We start from the raw sequence: 18,170 nt of genomic DNA, 5'->3' as shown, positions 1-18,170 counted from the left end.
GATATATAGCCCGGTTTGATGTGCTTTAGAAAGTTGGGAAATGTCTTTTATTAGCGAAATATGTTATATACTTTGAAAAGCTAAAACGTCATATAAAGGAAACATATATTATAGAAACCTGCAACCACGTGTGTCGTGTGCTCACTTATCAACAGGCTATCCAAAATAATAATTGTCAATATTTACTACTGAATAATTACTCTTAAAATACCGTTTTTCATCTAATGTTTACGATCGGGATTCATTAATAGAATTGGGGATTCATGCCCTTATTAACTTTATCCCAGACGGATACTGCTAAGCAGCACGATCCCCATATGGTTCTTGCTTATTAAATCCATATTGTAACATTTCTATAAAATATATATGTAGACTTATATTTCTGTTCAACAAATTGTTAATGTCAGATATGTCACCTTTTAATTTCACCCGAACAGACGAGAGAAAACAAAGAAAATCGCTATTTGATACCAGCGCATATGTCGCCAATGCGTTATGACCTTCCCCCATGCCGTGTACGTACGTGATAGGAACATATAGCGTTTGCGCTCGATCAATTATTTCGATCGTAATAGTTAAACGACGTTTTATTGAGAGCCTTGACTATAATTGCAGGGTATGTTAGTTTACTAAAGTTTATTACAATCGTGTAAAAATCAGAACATTGAGGGCGTCCTCCTCAGCAAATGTTACAATATTGCTTTAAGCATATGAGGCAAAGAGAAAAAAGGTTTATTATAATATTAGCAAATCTAATTCAGCAATTTGCTGTGACGTTTTGACAAATGTTTATGCAATACGTCAGAGAACTGGGTAAAATGTTCATATTGTGATACGTTTTGGTTCTTGTATCAAATTGATAAAAAGTCAGCAAAACTAGTGACGTTTTCAATACCACTTTATCTTAATCTTTTAAACACGTTCCTTTAAAACGTAAACTGTCAGTTTGTATTAGAATAACCTCTCACGATCTGCTTTGCTGTTGAACTAAATAATTTCATTCGAATGTATTACGACATTATACCAGTTGCCACATAAAGAAAAGCAATGGAAAGAAATTACAGGTAGGTTGAACATTACGAAATAGACAGAATTCTTGAAAGGTTACTATAGTAAACAACAACCATAAAACGATACTTGTGGGAGTTAATAAAGCAGCATCATGGCCGTGTGTGGTTATGCTGGTTGGGCTTGAATTTATAAACAATCTCATGTGTAGGCATTGTGATGTGCCCTGAGTAATTTAATTTGATGATTTATCTCTGTGTACAATTAAAATCTATTTTTTTGAGACATTTTAGGGATTCCCCTTTCTTGCATCAACTTGATCAAAAACAAATTGAATCATTTCTAATTTTGGATCATATGGGAATACCCTAGAGGTTGTAAGGTGAAGTGATGTCAGGGGATTCCCCTCAGGAAATGATGTCATGTGAAAGGTTAATGTTATAATTAAGGCTTGGGAATTTCCAAGATCACATTTGGCTATTAATACTTGGGATTTCCCATTGCTTGATATATAAGAAAATGTAAACACAATTATTGTCAGTTTATAGTGTTGATCAGGGCTAGCTAGCTAATATGCTTACAGTCCAATTCCTTCAAAGAAAGGAAATTGCAAACCAGAAATATTTTATGTAGTCAAAGTACTACTATTTACCAGTGTTGTCGGAGAAGATCTAGAATACGTCAAAGAACGTACTAATTCCAAGAAAGGAATATATATTCTTCTGTCGACTTGCTGAAGTCTGGTGTTTTGATTCAACGCAACTGTCAATATATAAGTGGGGACAACTGCATCGCAGTCCTGCTTCCTGAAGATATTGTGTGAAAGGTGGAAATAGCACCAAGTTTAGAGAAAGCAGCGCAAGGAGTTTAGTATTGGAGAACGGCGCAAGGAGTAAATAGATTTGGAGAACTGCGCAAGGAGTTTAGTATTGGAGAACAGCGCAAGGAGTTTAGTATTTGGAGAACTGCGCAAGGAGTTATAAACGTGTTTGGAGAACGACGCAAGGAGTTTAGTACTTGGGAGAAAGTAACACCATTTTCGTATGAGGATTTTATACGCAAGGATTTATAAATGCAAGTGTACAATGGACTTAGCTGATTTTCGCAGGACAAGTGAATAAGGATATATTACATCAGTCGTCCAGAACATTGCAAGAACTTTATGATCACAAAGAAGAAGAAGAAGGCGGGCTAAGTACTAAATAGATAAAGAGTGATTATATTTGATTATTGTGTATGTGCATTTGTTGTCATATATTGTACCAATAATAACGTGCTTTCAATTAAAGACTTAGATTTTGTTAGCATAATCAAACAGTGTATTTGTGTTGTGCATTCGTGTGAGTTCGGGTAAAAGGTGATTTTGGCCTTGAGTCAATCAAGTACGACTCGTAACAGCATATATGGTTAAAAATTATGGGCCAGGGGCCCAAACAGAAAAGTAAGAAAGGTACCTAATTTCTCATGAACTAAAGCAGTCTCTCAGCTCAAATTGATTGTAATTGCACGGCTTGAACAATAAATCTCAGGGCTCAAAACTTACGCAGTCTCTGAGCTCAGGGGCCCAAATAGAAAACGGGGTACGTACTTTCTCGTGAACGAAAGCAGCCTCAGAACCCAATCATCATAACCATACAGGGAGCCCAATACGACGGCGGCTCTCGGCCCGCGCGGTTTTCGACGCACAGCGTCAACCACGATGTCTCCATCAAAGGGAGCATTATGGAAAACATTGATATGCAACTGATTGCATTGTTAGCTAGCAGTTAACATGTGATATACAGCTACCAATCAGTAAGCTGTTGAAGCAGTTGGTGTATGTTGCGTATGCTTAGAAGTAAATAGGTACTTACAGGCAAATAAGAGTCGGAGTATAATCTCAGATTTTGTCATAAAATACAGCAAATTGGGGCTTAATATTTGCAGGATATCTTAGCTCGTGTATATACTTTACAATTATGCAAACATTAGTACAGCTTCGAAGAAAATCAGAGGGTTAAACTGAAAGCTACTTACGTCGCCCAGGCAAAGGCAGAAAGACAAGGGGAAGGGTAACAGGCAGTGGTATAGCGCCGAGTCCAATTTTTCCCATTGTACTACACATCCACAAACTAAAATCAGCAGGCTACAACATCGACATAAGTATAACTTTCTTCATCCATTGCTCATGTTAAGATGTTAACACAACTAACACACCTTACTTCGCAAAGATACACCTGGGGAATTATTATAAACGGACCTAGGAACACCTGCGAGAACATCTTTAAAAATGTGCATTGTTTGCGGATTATATGTTGCTAGATTGATGAATGACTGAATATATAAGTTGTTTAAGAAGACATTCATTGATTTAAGCTAATTGGCCGCTTTCATACATCAATCAAGTGGAATATGCAATTATAATAATGAAAATGATTTATAGATATGGTTTCAGACCTCACTGACCATCAGTACTGATAGTGGAACGAGTACAATGGGAACAATGGGACCTGGCGCTATAACATAGATATTCGTGTTTGCTCAAACACAACTGGGCCTTCTATTTCTTGTTGTCTCCTTCGTTGATCATCCCTTTTCTTCACCCGACTTTTGCAGTTTTTTTAAAGTAAAAAACAAAACTATAGCATCCGCTCGAATCCCTGCTTAAATGTCAATTTGCATACCAACAATGCCACAGTTACCGAGATTTTATCGATCTTGTTTAATTTGGTAATACAATTTACGTATTTCATAGGCACAGCGGTGTTTTTAAGAACAGAAGAGATAGAACCTCTCTTATTGTCAAACTAGAAGGTAAGAACACTAAATAACTGAGACATTTTTTGTATTTAAAAAACACTCCCGAAAAAGGCAACAACAATTTACTTTCCTGGTTGGGAGAAAAAGATAAATTTTTGTTACGTATTTTGTGTGGAATGCATTGGAGGCTCATTGTACAACGTAAATTGATTTATGTTACAGGAGGAATCAGTCTAAATATTAAGTAACTTACAATTCAATTACAGAACTTGATTAAACCTTATAATGCTGGTGATCAGCATTAGTAAAATATTTATTAGTTCATTTCAGTCAAGTGCCATTCAAAATATTTGAGAGCCGTTTTGGTCTGCTTTAAGAATTCTTCTCTGGAACTTTAACGATGACCTGTTAAGAGAAGAGAAGGAAAAATGATTATGATTTGTAATATTTGATGAATAATAGTAGGTTTCCAACAGAGCATTAACGTAATGCATATTGTAACTTACGGTTTTGATCTCCAGGTACTCCATTAGACCTTCCATTCCGCTGTAAAATACAAGTAACGATCAGTATATATTATCAGTTTGGGTTCATTTTGATATGGATGTGTTAAAACCATAAAGCGAACGTAAAACAAAATACGTGAGTGCAATGAGGAATTAATCACCTAAAACAATAAATGATCACACTTATCACACTTTTTCCAGAGGTACCCATAAAACACAAGACGAGGAAAACGAGGTATCTGTGTGAACATGTGTAGATCTCGACAAAACCATAATACAACTGTACAAACTGGAAATGTATTTGTGCTAATACACATAGTGTTAAGGGAAACAAATGCAGTTGGCTGTTAATTGTTTAAATCGATGCCGCGTCTAACGCATATTGTGACAAGAAAATAATATGACACGACAAAACAAGTTAACTGACATTTTGCGAAATTAATTTTTTATGTTTTTTTGAACTCTGGGCAACTCGTTACATTATGTTGAACTAAAATATTTTTTTGTAAAACATCCCAAGAGCTAGATATCAGCATGTCGAAATGAGTTAACTGCATCATTTACCTCATAAAACCACGACAAAACAATTTAACTGACAAGTCCTATGGAGTTTTACACACTTGATTATTATTGATTATTGAACAATGCTTGAGCAATTTACAGTTTGGTCTCTAATTCAAAACAGCGAAATTGCAGTTAACTCGTTTTGTCATGGTGGGGCAGAATACAAAGTTTTACTTACCCCTCTCTTCCGATTCCAGACTGCTTGTATCCACCAAATGGTGTTAGAGGTGATCCAGGGTTGTAGCAGTTCACCCTGTGACAATTAGGCCGTGTAAAATTAATATTTTGGTTCTCGTCCCCTCCCTCCTCAATTTCTGGGATTTGTCAGATTTTTTTTTTTTTTTTAGATTTTTCAATTTTTTAAGACTTTGGAATGATTTATGAAATCTTCATACATATAAATAAGTTTATTTGAGAACAAGCATCACTTCCAAGTCTTTTTGTGGTACTCTAGGGGTTTATCCTCAGAATCTCACATTTGAAAAAAAAAGGGCCTCATCGTTTCCTCGAGCACTGTTGGAGAAGACCGAAAACTACTGACAATGCTAATTTTACATTGAAAAAAAAAAAAAAAAAAAAACACCTCCCTCCCTCATCAATTCATGAAAATCCTCTGGACGAGAACCAAAACATTAATTTTACACGGCCTTAATTAAAACAATTAAAATTTAATTGAAAACGTCATTTACAATAACAATTTATTTCAAGGTTGCTGTGAGTCTGTATGTAAACAGGTTCAAGCATGGTTCAAGCCAGAGGTAGAGCTTCTTATGAATACACGTTGGATTACGGACATGACTCTGCATGATGGACACTGAGTTATGCAGATAAACATATATCTGAGATACGCTTTTTGCCGTTATTATTATTGCACATACTTACCAAACAGTCCCTGCTTGTACACTGTTGGCAATAGTGAGAGCCTTGTCAATGTTCTTAGTGAAGACTGAAGCTGCAAGGCCATAGGAATTGTTGTTAGCTCGTTCACGTACTTCATCCAATGTCTTAAATTTGATGATCTGTTGGACTGGTCCAAATATCTGCAGTAGGCAAACAATTGAATTCAAAATAGTTTATTCACTAATGGTTTTTTCCAACAAGGGAACAAAACACATTATTAGACTAAAATGTAGCTAACATATATGTATAAGAAACATGACTTTCTAATTGGCTGATGATATCGTTATGAATTCGGCAGACGGCCGAATCCAGATTCGGCTTTGGTAAATTCAATTTTGGCATGCATTACGTTTGAATTAGAGAACAAGGGCTCAATCTCTTACCTCTAGAGGGCAGCATATTGATTTTTTCACGGTTATCGTCTTTGACCGTACTGTGAGTCCCCGTTCGCTAACCCTGTATGCCGCCCTCTTTTGAATACCTATTTTGCTGTTATCTTCTGATCTCCGTTAAAAAATTGATATGATGCCCTCTATTATGTACATCATTGATCCCTTGTTTGATAATTCAAATGTAATGCATTCGTAAAATAAATTTACCAAAAGCCGAATCCGGATTCGGCCGTCTGCAGAATTCATTATATTATAAACTAATTTGAATTATCATTTGTGGCCACCAAGGTTTAAGTTTACATATTGTTTTGAGGGAAAGGACTTGTCATCCCGGTGTGCCCGTCGAGGGCACGGTGGCACAGCGGTTAAGGACTTGGACTCATAATCGATAGGTGCTTGAGATCGTGGGTTCGAGTCCCGGTCCCGCCAACGCGTTGTACCCTTGAATATGCTTTACCCCTATTACTCCTCTCTACCAAGGTGTACAAATGGGTACCGGCATTATTCAATGCTGGGAAGTTAACAGCCTTGCTGTAGAGGAGGCGTAGCAATCCCCTACAGCAACATAATTCATAGTGGAGTCTGGCCAGTTAACAGCCTTGCTGTAGAGGAGGCGTAGCAATCCCCTACAGCATAGTGGAGTCTGGCCCCGATCGCTTCGAGAGAGATGGGCACTCTGTTCCTGTGTAAGACAGGTCCGTCCCCTTTACTGACGTACCGAATACACACAAAGATACACGCAACAAACCGTGTTCATACGGGTCATATACACACGGTAAAAACCGTGCTTGGAAGAGTATGCTGTATGCTAGCACAAGAATAACATTACGGATGTTCTTAATTGGATCTAGTTCAGAATTTTCCAGCCGGTGAGATGGAAGTTAGCGTCCTCTGTCGGTTGGGGGCTGTGCAATAATTCGTCGGACGCATCACATACTGGTCTATCTTGAAAAACACGCATTTCGAGAAAATCGCAATTGAAAATCTTCGTATTAAGTTAACCTTTCTATAATTTAATTAGACTATGGATTTTAATGAAAGTGGTTTTGAATTAAAGCATATACTTAACAAATTTATTTAAGTGGAATCTTGATTTATACTTATGTATGCAGTATTGCTTAAAACTACACTAAAGTTGTAGTTCTGTATGTGAAATAGTTAATTTCCCGATATCGTATTTAAAGTGCGTTTCATACTGATCTATCTTGAGGGGCTATCTCGATTTCGCGAACAATGATATGACTTTAGACGCATCACATACTGGTCTATCTCGAGATAGACCAGTATGTAATGCACTTTCAATACGATATCAAGAAATTAACGATTTCACATAAAGAACTACAAATAAAATGTAGTTTTAAGCAATATTTACGTAAATATAATTAAAGATGCCACTAAATAAATCTGCTAAGTAATGTTTAAACCACTTTCATGAAAATCAGTCTAATTAAATTATTTGATTTTCAATGCATTTTCTAGAAATCTTTTTCGAGATAGATCGGTATGTGAAAAATACGTTTTGAAAAAATCATAGATAGTTTTAAATTAAACATTTTATAACTAATTATCTAGGAAAAATTGAGGTCTGTAATTTGTTGTATTGGAAGAGCTCCGTAAAATGAACTATATACCAATTTTCTCAAAAAAGTCAAAAATTCAAGATAGACCAGTATGTGATGCACCCGACGAATTATATGTACTGCAAAAATTCTTTGCTCCCCTTTTGACGTGCCAAAAAACTTTTGCCTCCTCTTTTGACGTGCCAAAAACCTTTGCCCTCCTTTTGACGTGCCAAAGTCTTTGCCCCCCTTTTACACACTGAGATTTTGGGAAACACGATTTTAAAACCTTAAATTGTCTTATTTTGCATATTTGAACGTTTTCCTAATGATTTCCTACACCTTTTTAGGGCGTAATATAGAAACGGTGCCCAAAATATCTGTGCCAAAAATCGCTTGCTCCCCTTTCGACCTGCCAAAAATGCTTGCCTCCCTTTTGGTCTGCCACAAAATCTTTGCCCCTATAATTCATCACCCCGGGGTACACATAAATATTGCACCACCCCTAAGCCGACTTGGTTAGGCTTACTTAATTAATTACTAACAATTTAATGTAGGACACCCACTATTTGTGTTAAAGACAGCCCATCACCTAACATTTCTACTGTAATTATTTTATAATTTACCCCTTTATTGCCCTCATTCTTCAAGCCTTATCCTCTATACTTGGCTAATTTACAGTTTAAACTTGATCGCTATACCTTATTTAGAGTTTGACCCTGATTACTATACACGACTTTCGTAAATGGACACCATCTGCCGTAGATGGGGTAAAAATCAATGTCACGTGACAAAATATGGAAAGCGAGGGCAAGAATGTATGTACTTGCCCTCGCTTTCGACATTTTTTGTCACGTAACTTCGATGTTTATGACAGAAGGTGTCCAATTACGAAAGTTGTGTATTGTATTTTTCTTTGTTGCCGATGCCTCGGACCTACATAACAAAGGGCGCTATAACCATAGGAATGCTAGCATACACAATGCTATACACAATACTCTTCCAGGCACGGTGCTTTACCCACGAAACAAAACAAAACAATAGATGATAGGTAACAATAAGTACTCAGAAACATAACTGTACCTCCTCTCTGGCAATTCTCATGTCATCCGTCACATCAGAGAAAACAGTGGACTCCACAAAGTATCCTTTGTCTCCAATTCGTTTACCGCCACACTCCAATTTGGCACCGTCTTTTTTTGCCACTCTCAATCAATTCCAGAACTTTGTTTAGACCATCCTGATCAATCTTTGTGAGAAGGGGAAGAAACATTAAAATTAAAGGTGTAGGAATCCAAATGAGGAGTAACTAATAACATTAAAAGCTAAGATACATAATGTTTCACTGCTGTATACTCCTATATTTCATTATCTAAATACTCTATTAAAGGCTGGCCGTGTAAACAATTTCCATTTTTGTTTCAGAATACTGGAAAAAATTCCGTAATGTCAAAGCCGACACATATTTTGGAGAAATCCGACAGTTTGTTGTTCGTTCAGATTGGTTTGTATAGCAGCCAGCAAGTTTCATTCCCCCAAGTTTGATACTTGAAATGGAAACACTCAAAGCCCACTTGTATAACAGGCTTATAACCGGACAAACCAATTAACTCTATTATTGTCCGTCGACTAAAACAGCGGTCTCGCGGAGACAAGATTTAAATAATGTTGAGACTCCCTTCACCGGATTGACTTATGCGGCCCATACACGATCAAAATATTGATCAATATTGGGGACCCTAGATGCAGGAGTGGATACAAAATCTACCATTGTGCGTGTTCAATGGTATATTTTGTATCCACTCTTGCATCTAGGGTCCTTAAACCAATAAGATTGAACGTGTATGGGCCGCATATAAACCAACCTAGAATTGTTATGACCCATAGAATTAATTCATATGGGCCGATCTTTTGTATTTCGACAAGTTAGGTACTTAGTTCTCGCTCCTTAAAGGTAGACTAAGTGTTGTTGGTCGCGGCAGCATAAAAGATTCATTGTGAAAATCCATATATTATTGAAAAATAACACATTGATGATTTGAAGAAGGTCTGTCTGCAACACATACACTTTAAAAACCTGCTTGATTTACTGTTGTTAATAATATTATGTATATTTTACGAAGGTGTATCAATTTCAGCACCCTTTGTATCATAACTCAAGAACCACAAGGGGAAAGTGTTAGCTTTCGTTCGATACCAAAAAATTCTGATTGGATGAAGGGAACACTTGAGGTTTTGGCAAAAACCAACTGTCTATTTTCCACTAGATCTCACATAGCTATTATGATGCTATGCACTCTACCGTATAGTATAACACAGACTGCATGGAGAGTAGTAGACTCGCTGTGCTGGAAATTAATTGTGTACTCGGGTGTATCGAGGTGGAAACTGTAGATATGTACATGTATAATGCTACTGGCTATTCATATTTATGGAACTTTGACCACTGGGGCTGGGGTGATTTCATTGCTATATTGTTGATAGGAAGAACTTTTGGCAAGTGTGAATTCAAAAGAAAATATCATATTTTCGTCAAAATGTAACCAATTTAAATGTGTCAGGTATCAATCTGCACTGAAAATAGGCCATTCATGAATTACGTTGATTAAGCAAATTTCATCCATGAACAAAAAACATATCCAGTACATTTAAAATTCTTCAAGTAGAATAAACAACCATGACAACCTCATCTCTTTTTTCTGAAAGTAGCCACATGTTGAAGGCCATATCAAGAAGTAATGCATAGGCAATTTAATGCAAATGAGGGAAATACCTATTGCCAACTTGGTAACATTGTACACTCAAGCCCAATTTAATCACATCATAGCATCCAAGGTGGGTTCGTGGTCTTCAAATATCGCAATCAAAAATTCTTTAAGAAAAAACCCAATTCTAGTAGAAACAATATTTACATTTATAAAGCTATACCGATATGGGCGACTTTTCCATGAAAAATATTAGACCCAAGACACAGTGGACCCAATTTAAGTGAAAATTCCTTGTTATACTGCTATGGCGGAAAAAACACAAAATCAAAATTCTATGAAAATATGTATAGGCCTATATATAATCATGTTCACGTGTTTGTTTTAATGCCGACATGTGTGATGTTCCTGTTCGACAATATAATGTTGATTTAAAATAAAGAAGTATAAGAAAAGCAATAATTTAGAAATATCTGCAGTGGCACAGGGAACGAAGATGTAGTTGGGGATACAAATGAAGCATAGTAACTATTCCACACAATTCTGAAAACGCCAAGCAAAAATTTTTTTTTTTCAATTAAAAAAAAAAAAGAATTAAGAACTGTTGCACCATCCCCAATTACACCCACCACCTCGAGATGTCGCAATGTTGGCGACCAAAAACATATTCAAAAGGTATAGTTACATTAGTTTTTCATAATTTTCCGCCCTTTTTCATTAATAATTCTTCTTGACGCCCCTTCTATCCCGTCCCTTTTCTTTAATAATTCTTCTTGCCACCCCATCATCTTCCGCCGCCACTTCTTTTTTGCCACGCGACCCAAAAAGCAACACACAAAAAAAACCTGCATGCTAATATAGGGAAAGGAAAACAATTATAGGTATAATGAAGCTCATGTGATTTTATAAATTTGGAGTGCAAAATGGTGCCAAAAGGCATTCAGACTCAATAAAAAGATCTGCAGCCCAAATATTATGTAAGTCTGGGTAAAAATAAAGTAATTATACGCCCTTTGGAAACTATATAGGGAAAATAGGTAAAACTTAAAAATATAGAAAATATAGGGACGTTTGAAGCCATGTATAAGTAAAATATAGGGTATTAGGTTGCATAACTGCAATTTGTCCCAACATACTTACCTGTGGACCACTCTCGTTTGTCTTTACAAACGGATCTCCAATAGTTCGCACCTTTGCCCTTGCTACGCTTTTCTCAACGAAATCATCATAGATTTCCTCTTGAACAAACGTACGTGATCCAGCGACGCAGACTTGACCACAGTGTGCGAACAGTGCCTGGTGACTCTTCTCTACTGCATAGTCCACTGTCAAAGGAAAGATATATAGATAACGTGTTTTCTTCAGTCATCGAACATGTATTGCAATCTGTATACAGTAAGCCAAAGGTACCAGTTAACCCCTGTATATCCTAAACAAAGATAAATATGCAAATTTTCACCTGTACCCGTTAGCTCTGATTTAAGACCTCACTTGTTGAAATTGGATTGAGAAATAAAAGAAATGATCTAAACAAGGAAGTAACGAAATCAAAAGTTGCACTTTCATGTTGTTATAAACTAGCACATCGCTAGTTTTAATGTGCTAATCAATGGTACGTTCTCTTGTTTTAACGCTTTGTGTACATATCAATAGGGCATGTAAGACAAAACTGCAACTTTGAATTTGCATCTTCCTTGGTTTTGAATTATGGTGGCTTTATTCCTTGACTGATTGTAACAAATGTGGTCTTAAACAGTCAAAAGAATTAATAGGTAAATCGGGAAAATTTTCTGACACACTGAAACATATTAGCATTATTCATGTTGTTATATTTGAATGGAAAGCACATCGCTATTTTTTCCATGGGTAGAGAGTTTTAATGTGCTAATCAATGGAATACTTGTCGCAAGTTCTCTTGTTTTAAGAGTTTCCGTGATAAATATCAATATTTTTGAAATTACGTCTTGATGATATTGTAGAAGAAATTAAAGAGTATGATATTTAATAAATTTGCAAGACACGAATTTTATCGAAATTGCAGCCAAGAATACTATTCAATTCAAAATTACCAAGACTTGAATAGCGAGGTCACCGCCGGAGGTCAGAGATCAGGTTCGAGGTTTACATTGATCCATTGGTCACGTGTCCAGAAAATTTTCCCATGAAAAAATATACCCATTAATGTGACTATTAAATCCGAGCTGATAGATACAGCTATTGGCTTCTGGCTCTAATTATGACATGTCTGCTTTTGTTTAGGATATACAGGGGAAATAATAACTGGTACCTTAATTGTTTTCCAGACTATAGACTATGGGACGTAGATCTGCATGTTTCAGCCCAGTCCATCTAGCTCTGGGCAGAACTTCAAAATAAACATCTAAAAAAAGCAATAAAAATATAAAATGTTTTCATAACCTTAAACAACATTTTTTTGATAATCTACTGCTCAACAAACAAAAATGTTTTACAGAAAACGTTTAAATGTCGGGTCATATGGTATAAAAACGTTTTAATAACATTCCAAAAACATTCTTGAAAACTTGATACAAAACATTCTAAACAGAATGTTATTTTGGGGTTGAAAAAATATTTTCAATAACGTTTTAGAAACGTTTTCATGACCTTTATATAACCCGACATTTAAATGTTATTAAAAGGTTTTGAAAAAAAAAACATTTAAGAACATTTCTGTGTTTTCTGGGTTCAAATATTTTAACATAATGTGACCGTCCACGGCGAATGAGCCGTAAATTCCTCCCAGTCAATTTGTTTTATTTCGTGTTTAAAAAATAAACATCATAAACTTAAAAATGGTATATCATTTGACTTCAAACGATATCCAGAAGCGGGGTTATGGTTTGTTAAACTTTGCTCCTTCAACAAAATCATAGCTTTTTACTTTTTTTACATGTGTCTCTTTTTCCACATTATTTGGCAATAAATATCAAACAGTCATAATTGGCGGTCATTTCAAATCATCCCCAAGTCAACGAGGTTTAAGAAAGTTCTCTCATTGTTAATTGTTGGTTATGCATACCTGTACAAAATACAATGCCTGGTAACCCACCACTTGAACAGGATTTAGCAATATAAGCAAACAAAGACCAGAGCTATTAAAAGTTCTATAGCCATCTAAGGTAGAAGCTTATTATCCACTTCAACAATAGGATTATTGATTAGTTTTTGACTATCGAAATGAGACGGATGTCAGGCCAACAAAGTTACACATTTTACACCGTAACTCAGAATATAATTTAGGAATTTACGGCTCATTTGTGCTGCCAGGTCACTAATGTTATTTAAGTATTGACACAATATTTGGCAAAAATGTTTGCAAAAATAGTTTACAATAACATTTTTTGAAAACATTTAAAAATATTGTTGTAGTGTTTTCATACAAAACGTTATCATGACCTTTATATAACCCGACATTTTAATGTTATTAAAACGTTTTTACCTAAACCAAAAGCCAAAATATAACTTTTTAAAACGTTTTGTGTTTGCTGGGATTGCCCCAAAATTCGTACAAAACATAAAGTTCGTGAACAATTAACATATATGACATTGTACTGACCCATGGTATGTGCCATGTATGTTAGAGGTTTCTATGTTGTTTACTTTTCGTATAGGACTACTTTGAAAATTATGGAAAGCTATCCCTTTATGACCACCTTTTTTGATAAAATCCCAGGCGGCGGATGACATGATCGCGCCGGCAACTCGTGAAACCACTTGACCAGCCGTATGGCATTTTCCATATACTCGCAGTTAGTTTTGTGGGGTTCATTATCGAACCCCAACGGTTTAACTTGTATTTATATTATTTATCAACATAGGCCTATTTGTTTGTGATATTTCAAGCGTTTTAAAATTTCAAAATAATCCCATTCAATTACACGGTTGACGATGAAAATTTACTGAATTTAGGGACTGCGTCATACACCACCTGTAAAATCCGCAAAGCTCTTATAAGATATATAGACTAGAATTACGCGGTTCGTAATTAAGGTGACCCCACACAAAGGTGTGTAAATAACAAAAGGTTTGTAAATACAAATAATATGCAATATGCAAATAAACTAAATAATATTCATAAATATGCAAATAACATGACACAAAACTATACAGCACATGAGGCCACATATACTATCACAATACCAAGATTGAAGTCGATCGGAAATTGTGTTTAAGTTGCAGAGTGGATTAATGAAAATAGGCAAAATATGCAAATAAGCTCATTAATATTCATAAACATGCAAATAACATGACACAAAACTTTTCAGCACATCAGGCCACCATATCAATCCACATATCAAGTTTGAAGTTGATCGGTCTTTGTGAATAAGCTGCAGAGTGGATAATTGACAACTTAGTCAAAATATGCAAATCAGCTCATTAATATTCAAATAAAATGACACAAAATGTAATGTACCATTTAAAATTCAGAATGAGATGTTGTTAAAACAAAAATATATTAATACGGTAGTGATCGGATTTACTGTATAAGAATGTTTCTTACGATCACAATCTGCGAACACAACGTTGGGACTTTTTCCGCCCATTTCAAGATGCACTCTCTTCAAGTTTGTTCTCCCAGCAGCTGATTGAATACTACGTCCAACCTATGAATAACGACACTATCAAGATTATATCAACACAAAGATAATTGGATTTTAGCACAAAAGTGTTATTTTTTTTCGTTAAACCCCAATGTTGATAAAGATTGCATGTGATGAGACTACATTACATGTACCAATCCAAATCTAGGTGTTTTCATAAGATGACCCGTTTATCTGACACCTGAAACACACACAAATTTTGCATGGATGGTGAAAAATAGGATCACCTTAAAGAATTCTCACTAAATCGTCCAAAAGTTTATCTGCATGCTTTCAATTCATATACAATACAAAATACAGCTATTTTAATCATCGAATAAAACTTCTAATATATAACGAGCTATACCTCAGTTGATCCAGTGAATGAGACAACATCGATGTCCACGTGTTCACTGATGGCTGCACCTGCTGTGGGGCCATAGCCTGGTACAACATTAACAACGCCTGGTGGAAATCCGGCCTAAACAAATAAAAATACAGATGTAAACAATATTTTTTAAAGCCCAAAATATTTTCAACGTATATAAATTTGGTCGAATTTCCGACCATTTTGTCATCTGATCTTTCATTGCTTGGTCATTTCTGTCGAACTATTTGTTCAATGTATCCTCGACATTTGAAATTGAGGAAGTAGCAAAGCATTTTGAAACGCACCATAGCTTTGTAATACTGACCTCCTTTACCAATGAAGCCATATAAAGTGCTGTCAATGGTGTCTGCTCAGCAGGTTTGATGACAATGGTATTGCCGGTTACGAGGGCGTGGCTCAGCTTGTTAATCATAGATGAGGGCAGGGGAAATTCCATGGTATAATTGCACCAACAACACCGACTGGTTCGTATCTGGTGTAGCAAAAGTAATCACCATCTGAAGAAGTAAAATCATCAACAAGGGTGAACCAAAATATCATAATTTACATAATATAATTAGTCTTCTTGTAGTTTGCGTCAGTGGCGTAACTAGGTTGGTAGCACCCGGTGCAAGAAACAAAATTAGCGCCCCTACCCCCCACCGAGAGTATCTTAGACGCGGGCAGTGACGTAGCTAGTTGTGGCGCTCCAGGACTAAGGATACATAATGCCCCCCACCCCCCAATTCTTGAAACAATTTTAATAAGGCCTACCACTAATTAATTTTGGTTACTAGAAGTTGAATATCGGTCTTAAAATGTTCTTTCAATTGATGCTGTGATACCCGAAAATTTTGCCTTTCATCGCTTAGAGGGGCGCAGAAAGGGTGGCACCGGGGCACGTTGCCTCCTGCCCCTAGTTACGCCACTAATTCGCGTCCGTGTGAGGACCGTTGCAGCTAATCAATCTAAAATTTATCTGAAATCAGCAGTCGTAAATAAGTCAACAATCGCCTCGTTTATGGTTCTAATACAAGTTGGTATCCTCGAACATGTCAAATTCCGGCAATCCCATTTCTTAGTGACAGGAAACAAAATCACGATTGAGACCTCTTATAAATTACTCACTAAACTCAAACCAAATCTGTACCCTAAAAGATGAGGTCATAACCCAATTACCAATCTCGCAACCCATAGTCTACGTAATATCGTAGTCTAAGAAAATCTGTCATGTTATTTGAAGCTTACCAAGTTGGAATAGTCTTGCCATGTATTTTATCAGCCCATCCAGCCTGTGAACGCAGAGAATTGGGAATTCCTCCTATGCAACTAGTGGTGAGAGCAATAACCATTCCATTGTCCAGGGTTTCAAGTTCCTTCAATTTAAAACATACATAGGAAAAACAACAACAAAAAAGTTTGAAATCTCAGGTTGAGCACATAACCAGATTGACGTACGTATAGCCAGATGTAATACATGATCATCAGATCAATCATGTGGCCATTACAAATAAACCATAAAACCTTAGGTCATGTCGTTTCTTGATAGTAACCTTTGCCTAAGGAGTGTTTGCTTACGCTTCTAAAAATGTTAAGTTGCACTCGACCTGTTCAAAAAATTATTTTTAAATACATGGTATAGGGTTTTTAGGCTTCCAGATGTAGTGAGGAAGTCAAACAAAACTATTATTAAACCTCCTCATGCAAAGCCATTTTTGAAAACATTGTTTACCAACAATGGAAATTCCAGTTATTTACTTCCCCAACCTCCTACTTAATGCGAATCTGTCTCTTTCCATTGATACCAAATATGGCTAATATAAGTAATGTCATGAGATTTCCACCAATCAGCAACATTTGCAAAAAGAAACCAAATAAAAGAATTTCTTTTTGTTGTTGTTTTTGAAAAAAATGAAATTTGCACCAGTTTTTGTTCTAAGGAAGTGAAATAACAATATTAGAGATAATCATGGAGTTTTAGGTCGCTTGCTTGTAAGAGAAAACAGGACAGAAATATACAGAGAGAATAGAAAAGGCCCATTGCACCAAAACCTAATTAATTTGACAATTACCCCCTACACCTCGACAGGACAGCACCTAACCCCAGGGACAGTGGTTTTGCGAACCACCCTTAGTAAGGGGGAGAAAGTTCTAATCGTCAAGCTCCTTCTTCTATACATCTTTTTATGATCTTTGGAACTGTCTCCAGGTTAATATGTTCTGAGTTAAGAATGCATAGACAGGACAAAAAAGTAAGAACTTACCCTGATATGCGCTTCAGTCTCTTTCTATGGGATCTGCTAATTTTATTAGCAGACGACCTCTTGCTGATGCGTCCATTTTCCCGCCATGTAATGATCCCAGTTTGAAGGCCTCACATGCTGCTTTGACAGCCAGATCCAATATCAGTCTAGGAAGTTATTGAAAATATTATTACATTGTGTCAAATATTTAGCTTGAAAGCCAGACTGTTAATATAAAGATTGCACAAAAAGTAACGCAGCTGTTATAAATACGCTTATGGCTTCAGACTAATTTGTTTTCACGATGTTTCAACATAGAAAAGAAAGATGAAGTATATGTACTCGCATTTTTGATACCACATTCGTCCGAATTTCGTTCAATATTCTGGCAATACAGATGTGTTTGTAAAGAAAAATACCCGTATTTAAAAGTTGCCGCTATTAATATAATACTACTTCGCGTCGGACATTCTGACAGCTAGACAGAAAATGCCGTACTGCGCAGGTCGGTAACCAATCACGGCGCGCCTTTGTCCTGACATCAGACGCGAACTAGTATTTTTATCCATTTCCCAGAATTAAA

At 36.2% G+C, this 18,170-nt stretch overlaps 1 pseudogene; it reads right to left on the bottom strand.

The window, feature by feature from the left end:
- Window positions 1-880: 880 nt before the first annotated feature.
- LOC140136446 (aldehyde dehydrogenase 1A1-like) overlaps window positions 881-18,170 on the bottom strand; it is a 23,975-nt pseudogene continuing 6,685 nt past the window's right edge.

The sequence above is a fragment of the Amphiura filiformis genome, chromosome 16 (genome assembly GCF_039555335.1).
Source record: "Amphiura filiformis chromosome 16, Afil_fr2py, whole genome shotgun sequence".
In the NCBI taxonomy this organism is placed as follows: Eukaryota; Metazoa; Echinodermata; class Ophiuroidea; order Amphilepidida; family Amphiuridae; genus Amphiura; species Amphiura filiformis.
This window is presented reverse-complemented; position numbering and strand designations above follow the sequence as displayed.